The sequence below is a fragment of the Xiphophorus hellerii genome, chromosome 20 (genome assembly GCF_003331165.1).
Source record: "Xiphophorus hellerii strain 12219 chromosome 20, Xiphophorus_hellerii-4.1, whole genome shotgun sequence".
In the NCBI taxonomy this organism is placed as follows: Eukaryota; Metazoa; Chordata; class Actinopteri; order Cyprinodontiformes; family Poeciliidae; genus Xiphophorus; species Xiphophorus hellerii.
In genome coordinates this window covers 26,254,104-26,273,741 of record NC_045691.1, presented here as the reverse complement: position 1 = coordinate 26,273,741, position 19,638 = coordinate 26,254,104, and the positions used below count along the sequence as shown (strand labels likewise).

The 19,638-nt window shown below is 39.5% G+C and overlaps 1 long non-coding RNA gene across 1 annotated transcript; it reads right to left on the bottom strand.

The window, feature by feature from the left end:
- Positions 1–1,253: 1,253 nt before the first annotated feature.
- LOC116709780 (uncharacterized) lies at positions 1,254–2,207 on the bottom strand. The gene is made up of 2 exons (XR_004336961.1): positions 1,448–2,207; positions 1,254–1,360 (listed from the first exon to the last, which is right to left on the bottom strand). It is a non-coding gene; the product is annotated as an uncharacterized LOC116709780 (long non-coding RNA).
- Positions 2,208–19,638: the final 17,431 nt, after the last annotated feature.

Genomic DNA, 19,638 nt, shown 5'->3' with positions numbered 1-19,638 from the left:
CGTGAAATTTCACACGGGCATTTTAATCACCTCGTTACCTTCGTGCGGCGTTCAGCGGGGAAATGGAGGTTATTACACGCAGCTGCCGGGGCTCACACACAACTGAGGAGCTTTAATAACATATAAAAAAAAAGAGACAAAAGCAGAACAAAAATGAGGGCGTGTAATGAAATACATTTTCATTTGGGTGCAAATGGACGAAACTTGTTTAAAACAAAAGGGAGGGGAATATATTTCTCTTGTTGTCTCCGGCTGGTTTGAATTTCAGGTTAAAAAAAAAAAACCTTTGCTGCTTCCGTTCTCGCACTATTACTGAGAGTGAATCATTTTCCCATTGCACACTCCTTCCTTCCTTTCTGAGGCGCGCGAAAAATGGCTTTGGCAAATATGCTTCTGGAATGAAAGGTAGGTGTGGATGAAAAGAGCCCCGTGATGGCCTCTTTCTCTCTCTCTTGTTGTTGTTCCGGGCTGTTTTACTGGCCGGTGTTCTGTCAGATAGCCATGCGTTGTCAGATCGTCATACGCGTATGACAAACTGATGGCTATATCTGTCAGATCAGCATACGTTGTCAGATAGTCATACGCTTAGCTCAGACATGTATACGTTGTCATTACCATATGATTTTATTTAATCAGCAACATAGAATCATGACGTAGATCATCATACACTTTGTTATTAACAGTTATATGGCATCCTGACTTAGCGGTTAAGTAGGTTAATGAGTTTTACACGGGCCTGTGTTGTAATTGACTGCAGCTGCAGCCAGACCTGCTTTAAATACACTTTGAAACCATGACAACGCATGTATATTTATCTAGTTATCATATTATGTCATATTATAAACAATTTAATGACTTATTTTCGTCATAACTTGTTGCGTATGCTGAACTGACAACTCCACTGACGGTCGGACTTCTTAATGCGCATGCGCGGGCATGCGTACTGACTGCATGTGTGCTATCCTGACAGCGTATGGCTATCTGACAGAACAACGGCAATTTCACCATATTTTATATTTAATCATCTTTATTAAAACGGTGTTAGATCGTCATAAAGCTGCTAATGTAATAACACTTTATTAGCCACTGTATGACTTCCTGATGCATCTCTTAACCTGTCGGATTGCCATACACTTTGTTATTAGCCACTGTATGACTTCCTGATTAATACCAATGACATCAGTTGTATGATGTACTATATTTAATGTAGAACATTTTACTTCTGTATTTTTAATAATCCACACTGTCACTGGTGGGGTAAAACTGTTTAATTTAAGTTACACTTTTTACATTTGAACATGTCACCCATGTCTGTGGCACATTCTTTGTGTGTCCACCTTGAGCAGCAGTCACACTGTATCTGTGAAGTGGACAGAAAAAGAAAACAGTTATGAGTTAGCAAGTGTAATGTGTTTGAAGCGTTAAGTTGTACAGTTTAGTTGTTTACCATGTCAATGATGTTCTCTGAAGCATTACAGTGAAGCATATTGCATTCCACACAGTACTCTTCCACCTTGTCTGGGAACAAATAAAGGCATTTAGAGTGTACTTTACCAAAAATAGTCAAGTACTACCTCTTTATATTCTGTTGACAAGCCATCATGTTATACTAGTACATAACAGAAAATACTGCAATTTAGTATGTCATATATCTTTGGATTTTTTTAATGCTTTGGACTGTTCCGGTATAGCCTAAGGGAAAATTTGTTCCGTTTGGAATGAAAAATTCGGTGATATGCTCCTAAGCCATCTTGTGTTTTTGATTGTTAGAATATTAACAAAACAGATCAACAGGTTTCACACAGACTTCCACAGTTCCCTGAACAGTGGAACTGGTTCTTAATACCCAACATTAATAAAATTTCATGTGTTCTGACCAAAAACTTCTTAGAATCATAGCTGTCCAAAGCTATAAATCTCCGAACATTCAGCCAGTGGTAAATTTTTCGGCATACTTTCTTAAAGTTTGCCTCTGCCCTCTGTTGAGTGTCAATGGGTAGGAGCCTTCAGAAATAAAACTGAAGACTTCCCCCCATTTGCACTCCATGTTTGCTATAAATGACACAAGAAAACATGTAAATTGCATCAACAAGCATTTAAACAAGACAATTCATTAGACACTGCAAATTGTTCAAATATATAATAATACCCTGCTGCAGCTGCGTACACAACAAAACACACCTACTCCTGCTACTAAACACGCCAACTGGTGCTGCAATAATATGACATTTCTGTGAAATATCAGCTCTTAGGACAAGAAATACAAAATTAAAATAAATTAAAAAAAGTTTGTAGTGAAAGCTTCTTCATATCCATCCTTTTTTATTCCGATTTAATACAAAAAAACCTTGTAATCAACATATTTATGCATGTGCATCCAACAATGCAATACTTGAAATACTGCAGAAAACACAACAGCGAGTTTAAATGCAATTGAGAGATCCCAATTTTTTATTGACAACACTGGTGGATGCCATGTCCTTCCTGGCAACGCCTGGTGAACACAGGGACTTCAAGTGACTCAAGAACATCTCCTGTCTTTTATTAATTGAGGCAAAAGTCACACTGACAGTGACTAATACATAACCCAGGTGGCTGTACTCGTGTATGTGATCTGTTAACCTGAAAAGCCTTCATGTTCCAAAAACAACCTCAATTTGCATAAACTAAATATGTGTAAATGTAAAGCACATATAAAAACAAAATTAACATGAACGCTTTTCATATACATTAATGAAGATAAGGATTTGTTTCAAAAGTGAAACACTGGTTTTGCCCCAGTTTCAGTGTGGGTAAAAATTGCGTTTTCATACGTCTGATTCATTTAATGTTGGTAACGGTGGATGCCAACATTAAGTTCATCTATGTAGATGTTAAAAAGGTGAGAGGACAGTATACTTCCCTGTCTTACTCCGGAACATGAAGGCTTTTCAGGTTAACATATCACATACACGACATGCTATCCAAGTTAGCAGACATGTTATCCAACCCAAAAATATCAAGGAACTGGGGGACGTGAATTTAAACAGGGCGTGTTTTGTAGTTTACTGCAGCTGCAGCAGCATTAAATTTAATTTATTTACTTACTTTTTATTGTGTCTCTTCTCGCGTATGACAAGCTGACGACTCCTCTCAATATCGTGGACCTCCTGCAGAATGCGCATGCGTGCGCATGCGCTCTTACCATATGTATGCTATTCTGACATGTATGGCTATCTGATAGAACACCGGCGCGGATAAGGAGAAAAACACCGAGCCGTCGGAACTACGACGTTTGTAGTTATGGATAAACCTGTCCAGAGGTGAATGGGTTTCATGTGAGAAAGTGCAAAAACGGCTGTTTGTCCAATGACTGAACTTGTTTTGACATGACGTTCCAGCAAAAGCAGTGATTGATTCCCCCCCAAATTAATATGAGATTCGTGAACTTGATGAGTGCAAACTGTGCTGAAGTGGGGAAAATTATTTGCAGGCATGCAAATAATGACATGCTGAAAGCTACAGTGTGCTGTTGTGCATTTTTGCAAATTTACAAATGTGCTTTATTTTTTATTATTTCTAATTCATTTTATATTGAGAATTTGTGAATTTTATCTTATTCAGTTATTTTTAGTTGTTGTTTGGTTTTCTGCCTGCGGGGGTCGCCTTTCTGCACTCTGCCTCGTTTGTGTCTCCTGGGCTTCCGTAGTTCATTCCATTCCTCGTAGCTCCTCCGCTTCCCGCCTTTTCCCTCAGCGTTGTTCCGCTGCTGTGGGTAAGTCGGAGGAAAGTTCGCTGCTGCAATATATGTTTGTTTTTCTGTATGGATGTTGTTCATGTTGAGGTCTTTACCATATGTTGTTTATTATTGTTTGTAAGTGTGTTATTTTGCAGTTTTGACCGTCATTGTTTTTTTTTTTATTATTATTATTATTTTGGCACGAACAACCGATGCTAGTCGGTTGAACATTGTGTTTATTTTCACATTTAGGGCTGGAGTGCAGGGAGAGGGAGTTGAAGAGGAGGTTGATTTTGTTTTTACTCTTCTCCCCCAGGTATGTGTTTTTATTTTAAGTTATACTTTTTATCTCTTGTTTATTTAACTCCGTCCCACTGTATTGTGTTGTTGTGGCCACCAGGTGGCGTTTTTCTCCTCTTGTTTTTAGTTTATGATTTTTGTGAGGAGATTTCTTTTTTTTGTTGACTTTAGTTGAATCTGGAAAAAAAAAAAAAAAATGTTAGTAGACAGCGTTGTTCCGCGCTGCTGTGGGGCTGGAAGTGCAGGGAGACGGAGATGGAGAGGATTTGTTTTAATCTTCTCCCCCAGAATAAAATATCTCATTGAAACCTGCCTGAATGAACTCTGGAAATTCACTGATGCCACCCGTTACATATATACATAGTGATTATGTGGAGGAAAGTGAGGCTTGCAAAACCACTGCATGGCCTGACGAGACGAAGCTAGCTATTTTGGTTTCTTAGTGATGTTAATTTCAGACATTATTCTGGATTCACCATCATACATATCTTCATTTAGGGAGCCTAATTTCAAGCTGCAGACTATCACTACTTTTTGTCCTTTTTCGTCATATGGTTATGAGTTAGTGCCTCTTTTTTGCTGTTCCAAGCGTAACATTATCACCCTTCAGAAACGTTTAGATTTTTAAAATTTGAACACAGTTTTACCTTCTTCTCAAATTTAAACGCGAGAAGGAATTTGACTTCTGTGGGCCGCAATTTGAAAATGTTGAAAAGATTATTACACCTACCATCTAATAATTAGTTTTCAGTCCAAGCAGAATCCACAATTATCTATTTTATAATAAATACCTTTTTTTAAAAAAATCTGATTTTTCCCTGTAATTAGAACTTTTCAAGGTAGAAATGACTTTTGAAATGTAAAACTGAATGTCGTTCTGAATGCCTCTTCACATACTTTAGAAAACCTTGCTCTATAGTTCTGCTCAGAACTTTCATGTATGATAACGATGACTTTGAGAAAGTAATTACGTTACTATAAGGGAATTCAAAGCGCATCGCATTTGTTGCCTTTTCTCGTCAACATTTTCCCGTTTTTGATACGGATGAACTCGACTCTCGGTTGCTTTTAAGCGCATATTTCATGTGTCGAAATGCAAAGACGCATTTGCAAAAATATATGCTTCCTTCAAACATCTATTATTTTTTTTTTGCTATTTGTGATCTTCACATTTTCTAAAACCCCATTCAGAGTTCAGGGATAACTGCATCAAACGGACATATCTGTGCTGCCGTGTCTTTTTACTCGGAACATTCTGTTGACGAGGGCCAGGAATGAGCTCGATTAGAAGGATTACTGGGCAGATGAATAGACGGTTTGATTAGTGACGGTAATTCAGCCCACACTCATGTGAACCCAGGCAGCTAACGGTGAGCTCTCGTCTGGTGAAGTTGTCGGCAGCACTTTCGGCCAAGTACAGGAGGGATGGACCAAGATGGCATCGGTTGGTAGTTTTAGCTTTTATAATCTTTAACCGCAGCATCTTGGCAAACTATCACACTCACTATATCTTTGTTATACCAAAGCCGATACTCCACCAACACATTATGTCTAATTAGCTCCTTTTTAAAGGCCTGGATTTTGTGATAGGCCATATATCTGCGTGAAACATTCTTTCCGCCTCTCGCATCGCAAACCGGAACAAGCCGATTGATTCTGCTGGCACAATTACCTTTCCTGAGCTGCGCCGGAGGGTAGTTGGGGGACGAGGGGGGTGTCGAAACATATTCATTGACAAAGAATTCAATTCCCCCCTCCGAGGTGTGGACGAGGCGTTGTAAGGGATGTACTTGCTCTTGTCAACATCATTTTCACTCGCTCCCTCAGACGCTTGCACCTCTCTCAATCTTCTCATGTTACTTCGCTCTGAAGTTACTGTCGGCTTCGATCCGTCACGCTCGGCCCGCCTCTGTTCGCCGTCCAACAGATTGTCCGGGATCGTTATGTTCTTAGTCGCTTTCGGCGGGGCGTTCTGCTGGAACCCGGCCACTGCAGAGCCTTGCTTGGCACCGATCTTCTGAAAGCCACGTGTCCGCGACTCGGCGCCAGCTTGCATCTCATACATATCTTGTGTGCTGTGCTCTGAGCTGTCTCAGGGGGGGTTTGGGGGATTGAGGACTCCATGTTGAGTCCTGACTGCCGGCGGCCGCCTCTGGACTGGGACTCGGGTCAGGTTGTTCTGGAAACAGGTTGGATTTTCAACCCCTCTGTTAGGGATGCTTAGGAGAATTAGCAGACAAAAATGCCACAATAGAAGCACCAATTTTGAAAACAAGCATATTAATGTTATTTCATTTCGAAGGAGGAGAGAAAATCAACAATTACTCTTACAGCTGCGTAGAAACAAAACATGGTGATTACTGAAATTAAATAAGTTAAATAACATCGTTACAATTGTACCACAACAACTGCAGCAAACATAAAACATACACCCACTACATTTAACAGCTTACAGTGCTTATTGCGTATATTACATTATTCTTATAATAGCTTTAAACTGTGTTAGATACATCAAATTAGCTGGTAAATTAGTCCACCTGGAGTTGGCTTTTTAACAGTAACTAAACAAGATTGGAGTTGAATGGAGGCACATTTACATAAAGAACATAAAGAACATTTACATAAAGAACAGTTTGAACTGTTCTTTATGTAAGAACAGTTCAAACACACTGCTTCCTTGTGTGACGTGATTCCCTTAGAGTTTTCCTCCTGGAAAGACCTAAAGAAAAAAAATTCCTTTAGATTTTTCCACGAGGAATCGGTCAAGATGTGATATGAGAAATGAGGTTCATCCTTTGGCGTGATTTCTGGATGCCTCAAGCGTCCATCTTCGTCAGTTCAACCAAGCATGTGCAAGAATAATAGGAATGTCCCAGGCATCAAATTGTTCAGGGAGTAAGTAGGTTCCGGTACATGTTAAATGTTCGTAACAATCACCGAACAGAAGAAAAATATCTTGTGAAGATGCCAGTAAGCTGGTGAGACAGTGTTCACCGTGAATGTAATCCTGGACCAACATGAGCATGAAGGGTCCAGACCGATGAACAGTCCGTTAGTCCAGACAGAAGCGACACGTAAACCCAGATTTCACTTTAATTTTTGCAGACATGTTCATTGAATCCTTCCGTTGTGATTTGAGCCTTTGCACGCGTCTCATGTGTTCATTTTTTCCGTCATGTATATTAAGAGGTAATTGGTTTCTGTAGAAATACATCCATAATGCATTAAGGAAATGGCAGAAACAGCAGTTACAAGTTTGAGACCAAATGTCATTGTGCTTTTGTGTGTGCATGTGGCTTTGCTAATAGCTCTGTCTACTTACTGATACAAAAGTACTGCAGTTAATTTGTTTTGCATGGAGCCTAGTGGGGGAGGCTCTTTCAAGGTAAAGCTTATTAACACTGTGCCATGCATACATGTGAAATACTTTATATTGTAGGTAATGTAACCATAAAAACAGCTGCAGAGAAAAGAGGCGATTAAAGCAACTCTCTACTGTTTCTATAATAGAAATATATAAACGCTTAATGTAGACCAAAGCTACTATATAAATCTAAATTGTGCTGGTTTCTTGTCTGAAAAATATCGGTGGCTGGACTGGATTAACATTTTTAATCAAGTTAATTACAAGGTCTATAATTAATGTCAACAAAATAAGCAATATTTTCAATTCAAAATCCCCCTTTGCTGCTAAATTATTGAATAGACGTCAGAGCTCAAAAACACGAAGATTGTCTTTAATGTTGTCTAGGTTACTCAGTTAGCAGATAGGTGCAAAGTGCTATTATACATCTTTAGTTCTCAGCTGTTTCAGGAGCACCTGATCATTCATGGAACTAATTTTGAAAAAAAAATCTGTGGATTCCCACCGTAAAGGAGGGAAACTCTAGCATACCAGAAACAGAACCTTTATTTGTGGGGGTGGGGGGGTTTACCCCACTAAAATCTACGTAATTGATTCTCAAGTTGACATGTTTTACAGTTAAGCCGCTGTAGATGTATAACGCTGAAATGCTATTTTGTCTATTTTATTATGTAACTGCTGTAAGAGCACAACAGGTGCAATAGCTGTTTTATGCACATGTTGTGTGTACATGTGCACATGAGGCTACATCTGCCACCTCTGCCTCCCTCCGCTTCCTCAGACAAGCCTTAAATGACTAGAAAATTGAGTTCTGCAGACTTTCAATAAAACAGATAACGCTTGGAGGTGGAAAGAAGACACTCGCTTGTCTGTTTACCTCTGCGTCAGACCAATGCTATAAGGAACAAAAAAGGAGGGTGGTCTCTCACATTGTAAACTAGCTTTTCTTCAGGGGAAGGAGGATTTAAAAATGGAAATCTCTTCAATTTGTTCAACTGCTCTGTAGGGAGTGCAGCAAATGTTTTCTTTTAGAGTCAAAATTACCTTTTTTCAGGCCAGAAAATAACACCTGTAATAGCTAGCATATTAATCTGAGTGCACATCAGTCATTGCTCGATACTCAGCGTTTTATATGACACAATCAATGAAACACAGGTACTTAGATGTGAAATTCTAGCGTTGCAAGGGCTTAGCTGTAATTTTTATGCCGACACCGACTCTCTCACCAACACGGCTCCACGGGACTGAAAGTAAAAAATATGAGAGAAAATGGGAATCAAGAAAGTGCAGCCCAACTCCCAAGGCGCCCCCGCCGGAGCACGTGGTTGCTGGCGGAATAACAAATGACCTCAGATCGAAGGTACACGAGTGCAGATCACTATTTAATATGAGAATAATGTCTGTGCCGAGTGTGACCCACTGGCTTTTCTAATCGAGATGTGAAGCCTTCAGCAGGACTCTGAGAGTTGGCACGTTAAACCGCAACCGCTGAGGTCAACCTCTCTGAAATGCAGTATTGAGTATGTATGTAACCTTACTAGGGAGAGGCTAATGATGGTTCAGGTTCAATGGGGTAATGAACCCCCTCCCAAGTCACACAATCACCGCTGATATAATCTGTTGAGTAATTGCCATGCAGAAGTCCATCATGAGGTGAGGAGTCTTATCAGGACATTTAGTTTTACCGTTAGGAGAAGTAGTAGTAAAGGGGCGTGTAGCTTAATTAGTGTGAATACTGTAGGCATTCACTCTATTGAGTTACACATTTCTGGTTGCTCCGTAAATTTCGCCGCGCTTCTTCTTCTGCATACTTTGTGCTATTTTCCCCATGGGGGAAACCGCTCCATCGTGTTTCCCCCAAGCCTACACAACCAGGGGAAGGAATGTTGACATGACGTAGTTATCCAGATTTGAGAATCAATAAATGATTTACTAAAATGTACTTTTGATGATCGTCAAATTTGAGAATTACAATATAAAATGTTGTGTTTCACAGTGGAGGTTTTAGGTCCTGCCTTTTAATGGCAATCAATCATCCAGTTTTGGAGCTGTCATGGAGGACACAAGGCAGCGGCCATTTTGAAGTTGGGCAGTCTAACAGCTTTTGTGCTGTTTAACACCTGGGAATAATTTGAGCTTTTGACGTTGTTTTTTTCGTGCTGCATGTGGCATGTTTTTGTAGTCACCGTGCTAAACGATGCCTCCAAACAAATGTTGATATCTCAGGAACCATAAAAGGTTTGGATTTTATTTACCCATCGTTTTTATCAGAAGGAATAGGGGAACGTTTCTGTCTTTTTCAAAACTTAGGTTTTACATGAGTTTTTTTTTTTAACATTGCATAGAATATATTGCTGTAACTCAACATGCAAGTGGAAGCCTAGATGCAACCATTAGTATTTTAGCTACTTTTAACCTTTTATATAATTTTACCCTATAAACTGCGGTGACCTCACGGTTTAGGTTAGGAATCACTGTTCTCCAGCAATTTCTAATACTGTTTCGGTGGAATTTTTCCATTATTCAAAAGCTTTTACTCCTCTTCGACAGGTTTTCTGTTATAATAATTCCATTTAGGCACTTTGCAGGGTTATAATTTGTTCTGGTGCGTCTGGTGCCTATTTCTTGCATTTCTGCAAGTCTTCAGCAGTTGACTTCAAACGTTTTGGCATCTTCAACAAAAGCATTCAGCATTCACACTTGCATTTTTGCAGGAAATGCACACTTTCTAGTTACAATCTGGAATTCAAAATTCTGGTTTTTGGATATTTAAGCATGGCCAAAGTAGTGTAGCTCACACAAATTTCACCCGTCATCTACTTTAACTTTAAGTTTTTGTCTGGCAATAATAGCCTCTTACTGAGTTTAATAGCGTTGTCAAAAACATTTTCATTATTAGTGACATGAAAAACTTTTTTTCACACATCCTTTTGTTTTTACTCCTTTTTTTTCAAATAATCACATCAATTTTAATAACAGAAAAAGTTAAGCTGAGTTAACACAGTGTCGTTTGCAAATAATGAGGTCATCTGTTAAGATGGAAAAATAAAATCCCAAACCAATCCGACCGTGTGTAGAAGAAAAAAAACCAACATGTTTTATTAGAAATCAATTGGGGTAAACATTTACTATGATTTACCTTTTTTTTTTTATTGCAGCATTCAATGTTGCTTTTAAGCCACACAATACTAGATCTATATCTTTTGAATCAGGAAATCACTTGGATGCTGTATAAACTGACAATAGGTAGTAGGTCAAAAGGTCTAGAAAAGCAACACATTGTGCCAAGATCTTTAGAAAATCCAGAAAAAACGTAAAGTCACAAAGTCACAAAGGCTTGTTTAATGCTTTTGGACACCATTGAACCACAGTGGCAGCCTTGGTCCACAAAAGAATCAAACATACATTACAAACTTTCCAGAAATGGAGAAAATGACTCATGAACTGATGAGACCAAAGTGGAAATGTTTGGAAGGTGTGCGTCACCGTCGGATCAAACAGCTAAAATTGCATCACAGCAGCAGTCAAACACGGTGCTGGCAGTGAGACGGTCTGGTCTGCTCTCCTGCCTCCGATTATGGATAACTCGCTGTGATTAATTGGAACTGTAAATCCTGAAGGAAAATGTTCGTGACCTTTAGCCCAAAAGGACAGTCGTACAACAGGACCCTGATCCATAACACCAGCACTCAAAATTTTGGTCGTGACTAGTTATTGTCCAGACATAAAGATGATTTAAAAAAGGTTTTGTAGCATGACTTTAAAAAGGCTGACTGTGCTTGAAAACACAATTAAAAATAATCCTGAGGAGGTTAATGGGCCAAACAAACCATAAACAGGAGTTTTATGGATTTCTATAAAGAAAGGCTTCCTGTTTTTAAATGGTGAGAACCTTCTTCCAGCATGGCAGCAGTGCTGGGTACAGCCATTATGGCTTGTTTACATTTGCTTCCAGTTGAAACTGCAAAATGCCTGTCTGATAAATAATGCTGACATCAATATGAGAAATGTCTTTGCTTTTGAAAACCTACACAGCCAGAATCGCACATGAAAGTTTAAAATTCTCAAAGAGAGAGATTTTGGCCTGGTAAACAGAGGGAGTGTTGTTTGGTCAAGGATCTGCTGAAAAATCGCAACATCTTTTCATATGATTATGCTGGAGGCTGTTTGTGAAAAGCTGCATTGGTAATTTTGCAGCGGTAATTATTTTTGTGTTGATGCGCTTTATCTACACAAATATGGTACTTACTTGAACACTTCCGGTAAACAGATCCCACCATACACACGCTAAAAGTGGAAAAAAAAAAAAAGAAAACCCACACTGTTCATCTCCAGAAATGATCTTCAGCAATTTGCCAGTGAGGGAAGCAAGCAGGCTTCTCCTGTTGTAAGGGCATGGATGTTCTTTAAGTACTGAAGAGTAATTCACTTCCAGGGCAATCTGCCCTCTTTGACAGATATATGTGTGTGTGCAAAACCCCAGGGAACATTAGTGGGTGGTTTCAAAGGAAAGACCCCCAAAGTGTAATGCACCACTCGTAGATGGATTAAAGCTGTGAAGGTTTCCACAGCAACACAATTAACATTTTGATTATGACTCTTCACCTCGCTTCCACCGAACGTTACTGCAAGAGTCGTCGTGGATCAGTAGGGAGTTTTGTCCGTTTAAACTGTAAAAGCGGCCTAGCGAACAACCCGCACTGCGTCATTCCCTGGCCCCCTTCAGTTGTAGGTTCATAGCACAAGGCGACAGTACGGTTAGGACGTACTTTCGTCACACAGCACAGTCCATTGATTGAGGGAAAGAAAAATGTCACTGTTTTCCCAGTGTCTGCAGTGAGAGTTTAACCGGCGGTGAACACGCTCCCTTGAATACGTCAGATCATAAAAAGGTGCATGGAACCGCAGCAATTCATGCCATACTGCTGAGTGGAAACAAAGAATAAGAATCATGTTCAATAGTTTTAGGTCAGTTTGGTACAACGTAGCTTATGGGCAACAAAGATAATGTTTTGGACAGTCCATCACAAAGCCCCGATCTCCGTGCCATAGAAAATGTAACGCCAGAGCTGAAAGGGTGAGAGTGAGCAAGGCAGCCTACAAAAGCCAACTCAGCTAGCTTACACCGATTCTTCCAGGAGGGATGAGCCAAAATGTCAGAAAATCTATGTGTGAAGCTTGTGGAAAGATACCCAAAATGTTTGCGTCTTCCAGAATAAAAAGGCAAAAACTAAATAAAGCTATGTGAACTTCTGATTTTGAAGAAAATGAAAATACTTCCATTTTGTTTGTTTTTGGCATTTTGAAATAAATTTGACCCGGTTAGCTGACCTAAAAGAGTAAAGTCTTTCTCTTTTTCTCTCTTGACAGTGTGAAAAGAACGACTAGGCCTGTTGTTATACAGTATATGTAAATGTCAGGTTTCAACTGTATATCCAGGGTTACATCGCCACTGTCAGCTGATGGCCCTGAACAGCTTTCTGTCGAGACATGACGATTGTGAACAAAGAGGACCCTGAATGGAAAGCATTTCTAAAACAAAACCAGAAAGTACAGGCCACAATGAAAACCCATGCAAAAAAGATAAAAAGAGACCAAATATTCTTGAGTTTCTTGCTCCATGCTGGTAACCACAGATAAGGGGAAGAAAGAATAGAGCCATGTTGCTCATCAGGATAAATTCCTTCGTGCACAGTGATGGCCTTAAATTGTGTGCAGTGGACCATTGTTTCCTACAGGGTGTCCAGGGAGATAACTTTTCCAGAGCTAACAATATCCTCTGCAGGCCAGCCATTGGTTGACTTCCAGTGTAGGTGAACCAGGGTGGTGATGGTGAGCAGCTGTCAAGAAGGCCTGTAATTGGAGCCCGCTGCACCATTAGACCTGCCCCGTTTGGCCTGTTATGATTGCTGTCTGTCTCCGCTACATCTCTGCAGTCGCAGTCTCCATTTGACCCAGGGCGCTCCCTTCTACACGGGGACAGAGCGGGCACTTAATGACTTGTCACGTGTCCGCCCGTGACTCTCCCATGTGCTCTCTGATCTGTGATGTTCTCCATCCCTGCAAGGGACATTGACAAGAAGAGGAACTGCTGAATTACGTTGGTTTTGTTTCTGTTCAGGTGACGGCACGTTAATATTCTGAGGGTCCAAAAGATGGGAAAGAAACTATAAGAATTTAGGTGAGAGAAAAGAGACTGTAGAGTTGGATGCAGCAATTAGGCTGGAACTGAACAGCAGGTGACGTCTTGTGGAAGGTTTGACCCTGACAGCCACTCTTAGTGATCACAGCCGCCAGGGAATTGCTAAAACTTTTGTCTAAAAGCAATAGCTGACGATTTTAATCGTTCTTACAGCAAATATACCTCAATTTACATTAAAGTGCACAGTGGAAACTGTCTTAGCACTGCCACAGAAGATAATGTCCACAATATTCATATCTCTGCTCTTGGTGGTGCAGCCAATCAGTGGCAAGGGAAATGAATGCTGTTGCCAGTGTGATTGCCTTGCAAATACCAGCCAATAGGACGTCAAGTAGTATTGCACCTGGGTATTTTAGCTGCATTAAAAATAAAATAACATTACAATAGGTATGCGCTACAAAAAAGTCCATGAATGCAGAATTTTTTTGTGAATCATTTAGAGACACATTTTTTTAGAAAAATTTATGAATATTTCTAAAATATAGGAATCCATGAACAGCAGATAATCATAGGTCCATGATATACACTTTGAAACATATACATTTTTGTAGCTAATTACAAAAACTATTAGTTAAATCAGATTTGTTTTGCTCACAGCCTTCATCAGGCCATTGTGTTTCAATAGACAGTAAGTGATGAAAACAATAGAAAAGGTCAAATATGTGGCATTTCTGAGAAATGGAGCAGTGAAATAACATTTAACACACGGCAAGAGTTGCAATAGAACGGATTACTCCAAAGGATGTTATTGTGTTAATTTAATTCCAGAACTAAAACCCATCCAAAAATGGAAAAATTTCAAGACCGATGTTCCGACATTCCCTATCCAATGCAAAATAGAGCGGACAAAAAAACGTCACTCTAGATTTGCAAAGCTGGTGGAAATGCCACATAAGACAAGCAGCCGTAATTTCAGGGAAAGACTAAACACAGGAGGACTTGATGCAGATGTAAAACATATTTTTCAGATATGTGTTAATTAATACCTGAATACAATGTGACATTTTCCCTCACCTTCCTTATCAGATGTTACTCTGCCGCATAAAATCCCAATAAACTGACATTTACTGTGGTAATGTGACAAATGTTAAAATGATAGTGGGAATGAATACTTCTGACACTATAAAACACTAAATGAGATCAAACCTAAAGCCCAGCCTGAACCTTTTCTTTTTAAACACAGGAATAAAACGAAAATCTGAAGAAAGTATGTTTTTTTTTTTAATCAAAAGTTCCATCTGTGGAAGTGTTTGCTAGATTGAGAATCTATTTAATGTTCCTGCTCTCCAGGTCTAACTCTGTCAAAACAGGATATCCAGACGTATGACACCTGGAAATGGAATCTAATTGGAACTAAATCCTATTTGTTGAGCCGGCTGCATATCGATCCCTTCCTCGTTCAGCCGGAGTACGCCATGTTCTGAATGTATCCCTGCCGGGACAAACAAATGGTGAATTAGCTGTGAGTGCGCCGCGGCTTGCGGCCGCCCCAGCTTCGGTTGTAACACGAGGTTTTCCGTGACAACTGCAGGATGCAGGGAGGGGACTGGGAAAGCTGAGCTCGCTGTTTTTGGCCACAACAGTAACTGAATACATTTCAGATGGAAATCTCTCATTAAAGAAACACAGGAGATTCATTTTGGAAAAGGCTAATACTGTTTTACCACGTAAACCTATGTCTTGAATTGCCGCTAACGCCGTGTGTCGGTGGCGTGATTATTTATGTTCTTTGGTTTTTGGCTTTCTGTGATCTGATTGTGCTCTGGTTTGGATGGTTCTGTGTGGTTTGGTTAGAATCCTCTTGGATATTTGCTTTTTCTGCTTTTGTTTCATGCTCTGTATCTCGGTGTTACTTCCAGATCAAATTTTAATGTCTACTAACAGCTTTTTTCTTAACATTTTGACTGTTCTAATCCTACCTTAGTGTAAATGTTTCCCGTGTTATTTGTCCTCTGTTCTGGTTTTTACCATGCAAAGTTTAGAATGTGGTAGCTTTGCTGGCGGAGAGGTGGTATTACACAAAATTGACTTTTTTGTGGCTTTATGTCACACTGTAATGTTATTCCCTCATCACAAGCATACCTGAAGTTTTGTTTTGAATCCTCCATGCGTCTTTGAGAAATACTTGAATCTTCCGTGGCAACCGTTCGGACTACTTCTCAGTCCAACACTCCTAAGAAAGGTTGTTAATAATGATGAGCATCACTGTGATGATGTGCTGAAGGCAGAGTTTTGGAAGGAACAGGAGCTTCTTTAAAAAAAAAAACAGAGGCCTAACTTCAGGATGTCATATTCCAAATTATAATTTCCTTTAAGTCATGTTTTATATGTTTTATATTTTATAACAACTGAAGAGAGCATAGAGAGTATTTAATGAACTTTCATAAAAGCACTTAGAAGTTTAAGCAACGTTTACTCAAATGACAACCCTCTAGAAATAAATTATCTAAATTTTTAAACGTATAAAGAGACATTTTGATCTTCAGAGGGACTATGTATCCCTGCTCCTGTAGTATTATATAACAATCCCTGTTTTTGCAGTGCAGAGACTACATATATGCTTCTAGTTATTAGCCAACGCAGTTTTTGTTTGAAATTATTCAGCACATTTTATTTGCCCAAACAGCTCATAACTCTTAAACCCTACTTAAAGGTTCTTGAAACAGCCTTGTTAGTATCAAGGTCTCATAGACTCACAAACACAGACATGTTCTTTTTTTTTAATCCCCAAGTTAATTAGAAAAAACCTTTGTCAAACTTTTCCAATTACTCGGTAATTCTGTGAAACGGCATCCAGTCAAATTCATTCAAAATCAGATAAGCAACTTTGCTAAAGAATGTGGTATGTGGAACACAGAGCAGTGGAGATGTAGTTTCAATGCCGAGCACTGAGAGCTAACTCACCGGAGAGCCAACGGGGCCCAGGGAGAGCCGGCCCACACTTGACCCTGACATTCACAATAACAACACGTTCTCTCTCCCCGTCCGCTGTCGGGGGGCACTCTGGGTCGCGGCGTGTCCACTCTGATGACTTTAAAAAAAGGAAACGAAACAAGCTGCGGCCTTGTCTGTTTCTGTTAAGATTCACAGCTTTGACAATGCATCCACAGTGTCACCTGAGACTCCAATTAGCAACTTCTCACTCCAAAGATGCGCATGCAGCCCACGTTCACACCTGCTCGTGCCGTACATGCATCCACCGACGGTTCGCCGTCTTTTTCTGGCCGTTAACACGACCGCGGACGGCCTCTCCTCACTCAGAAGAGTCCAGACCGGTCCCTCGCCAAGACCCCCTGTCGACCGTCGCGCTGGCGGCCCAGATGACCTCTTCATCTTCAAGCTGGGATTTTCATTAAGGAAATCATTGCAGCCAGATCCCAGATGGTACGTCAGGATTGTTGGCAAGCGCTCTCGTCATAGAGTTGTAGGCCTGAGTGTTTGTCCAGCGTTGGTCAGAGCAGGTCATAAATTATGTTCTGGCTGCAGGATGGAGAGGTTGGTGGTTTGACGTGGTACTAATTTCCAATAGACATAAACAGGGGGAAAAAATGTCAATACTTTTCTAGAATGATTCCTAAAACCCTCTGTCCCAGTGGGCAGATTTATTGGCATCCATGGTGAAGATGTTTAAATAATCTTAAAATGAATTCTCGTTTTATTGCATTACCTTGCTCTGAATGTTTTATTAAACCAACTGTTAATTTTTATTGGACGTGTTCAATGGGGCAAAATAAGAAATGTCAAGAAATTAGTTGGTTTTTTAAAAATAAAATGATCATTGTCACAATAATTATAACCTCTGTTTAATCAAAGCGTTTTTTTTCAAACGCGTACTTTTTATTTTTAATTTGATCCGAGTTTCTAACAGCCTCTAATTAGTCATCTGCAATTTCACGTTTAACTGTTATAAATCTACCGTAGATGTGCAAAAGAGGCTTTTGTCTTTTTTCCACTAGGCTGTAAAAAAAAACTGGGTTTATCTTTGGTTTATCTTTGTCACTACATTCAGAGAGCAGGAAGGTGAAAAAGTCTTCAAACCTCAATGTTGGAAAACTGGAACAAGGAGTGAAAAATGGGGGGAGGGGGGAAATCGCAAGACCCCGCAGATGCATGAGTGATCTTTTTTTTTTCCATTAATTCTTTAGATTATTTTAATTCTGTTTTCTGTGCCGCCATTGAGTCGTTTTCCCCCCTTTATTATGTGTTTTTTCTGGACGTTTTTAAGCCTTCCATAAAAACCACTAGTCACCGTCTACATGTCGACCAGTCGTTTTGGAGTGATGTCAGCAAAAAGACATTTTCAAACCGTCCATAACAAAAGTTGTAACTTGAAGTGGAACTGTGCATTTTCACACGAGACTAAGAAAAAGCATTTTAATTAGGCTAACCGGGCAACGGCGCAGTGGGGAGAGCTGTACGGAGGCTGACCGTCCTTTCATGCAGTTTGTCGGGATTTGACTCCTTGCCAGGGCCATTCGCTGCATGGCTTCACCGTCTCAAAACTCAGGAGATTCCTTTAAGCCTTAATCTCCATGGCATGAATAATTGTGGGCTCAACTGTTTACGTACTTTAAATGTAGATGTAGACTTTTGATTTATAATTAGACCACTTCAACAACTAAAATAATTGGAAAAATGAACTATGAATGATTTCTTAAAAAAGAAATGCTAAAAACCCGAAACTGAAATTATTGTAATCTTTTTAGAACATTGCTGTAATAATATCCGTGTGGAATTTTTTTTTTGCTGTTGAACTAAAATGGAAAATGTGAAGACATATTTACATAATTGTACTGTATTAGCAGGATCCACTGACAATAAGACACTTGCCGACATTTTGGAAAAACGTTGCTTTCACATAAGAAAATGATGAGCTTTGGAGCATGAATTTTAATTTCCAACCAGACACAGTGCACTCTCAGACAGCAGCACTATAATTTATTTATTTATTTATGTAGGGATGACAACAAAACCAGGAGAAAAACACAAGAAAAGTCCTGGAGCTGCGTGGAATTACCTGTGGGTCACCCCATTGGGTCTAAAATTGGATGCTAGTTATCGAGCGGTTCTGATTTTTATTCCAGAGTAAGTCACTGTAATTATTAATTTTTTTTATGTTATTGGAGTTATCAGAAACATGTCTACATTTAGACCACTAACAAGCAGACAAAAATCATTCTTGGACGTCTCAAGCAATTAAAATTTCAGACCAAACATGTCCAAATTTCTGCCCAGACATCCTCTCGCAGTCGAGACATCGCTTAGACTTATTTTTTATCAAGCGCTTCAACAGGATAATGGCCACCTAGAAAAATTGTGCAAAGAGCAGTAGAAAAAGATCATTCTCTCTGCGTGTTCCAGCTTTGTGAAATATTATAGAGGAAGACTAAATGCTCTTCTGCTGGCAAAAGAGGCTTGTTCACAGTATCATTAGCTTTCATGTAGGTAATTATGCCACTGCTGGTTGTGTTAAAAAGAGTTATTTCCAAACTTCACTTAATCCCACGAAATTTATGTCTGTGTAATACATTTGAGAGAGCAGGTATAATTGCAGGAAGGATGTGCAGAAGACAGAGTAAAGTTCAGTAAAGTATATAAAACCTCAGCTATATATGAAGGTCCTGAGCTATTTCTCGTTTATTTAGTTGCCAAACTATACTCTATTTGTCAAAGGGTCACCAGCAATTTATAATGTCTTTTTTGTTGGCATTCTGAAGGTCATCTGAAGTTTTTTATGGAGTTAGAGTCTTTTTTTTTTCCAGCACAGTCCCTGTAGCAAACCATTTCTAAAGCTTCGATTTTTATTTGCTTGACCAGTTAACAACGACCTCAGGATCAGCCAAGCATTAAAAAAAAAAAGGCGCTTAATGAAAAGAGATGACTCAGTGGTGCGAGATGACTCAAGAAGCAATTTTCTAGTCTATCCTTGTTTGGATAAAATGAATTGTTTAAACAGCAAAATTGCAATTTTTCTATCAAAAAGACGTTGTGTTCCCAAGTCTTTTGTTGAATTAATAGGAATCCTAGAATTGACTGGTATTTATGCATCATTAA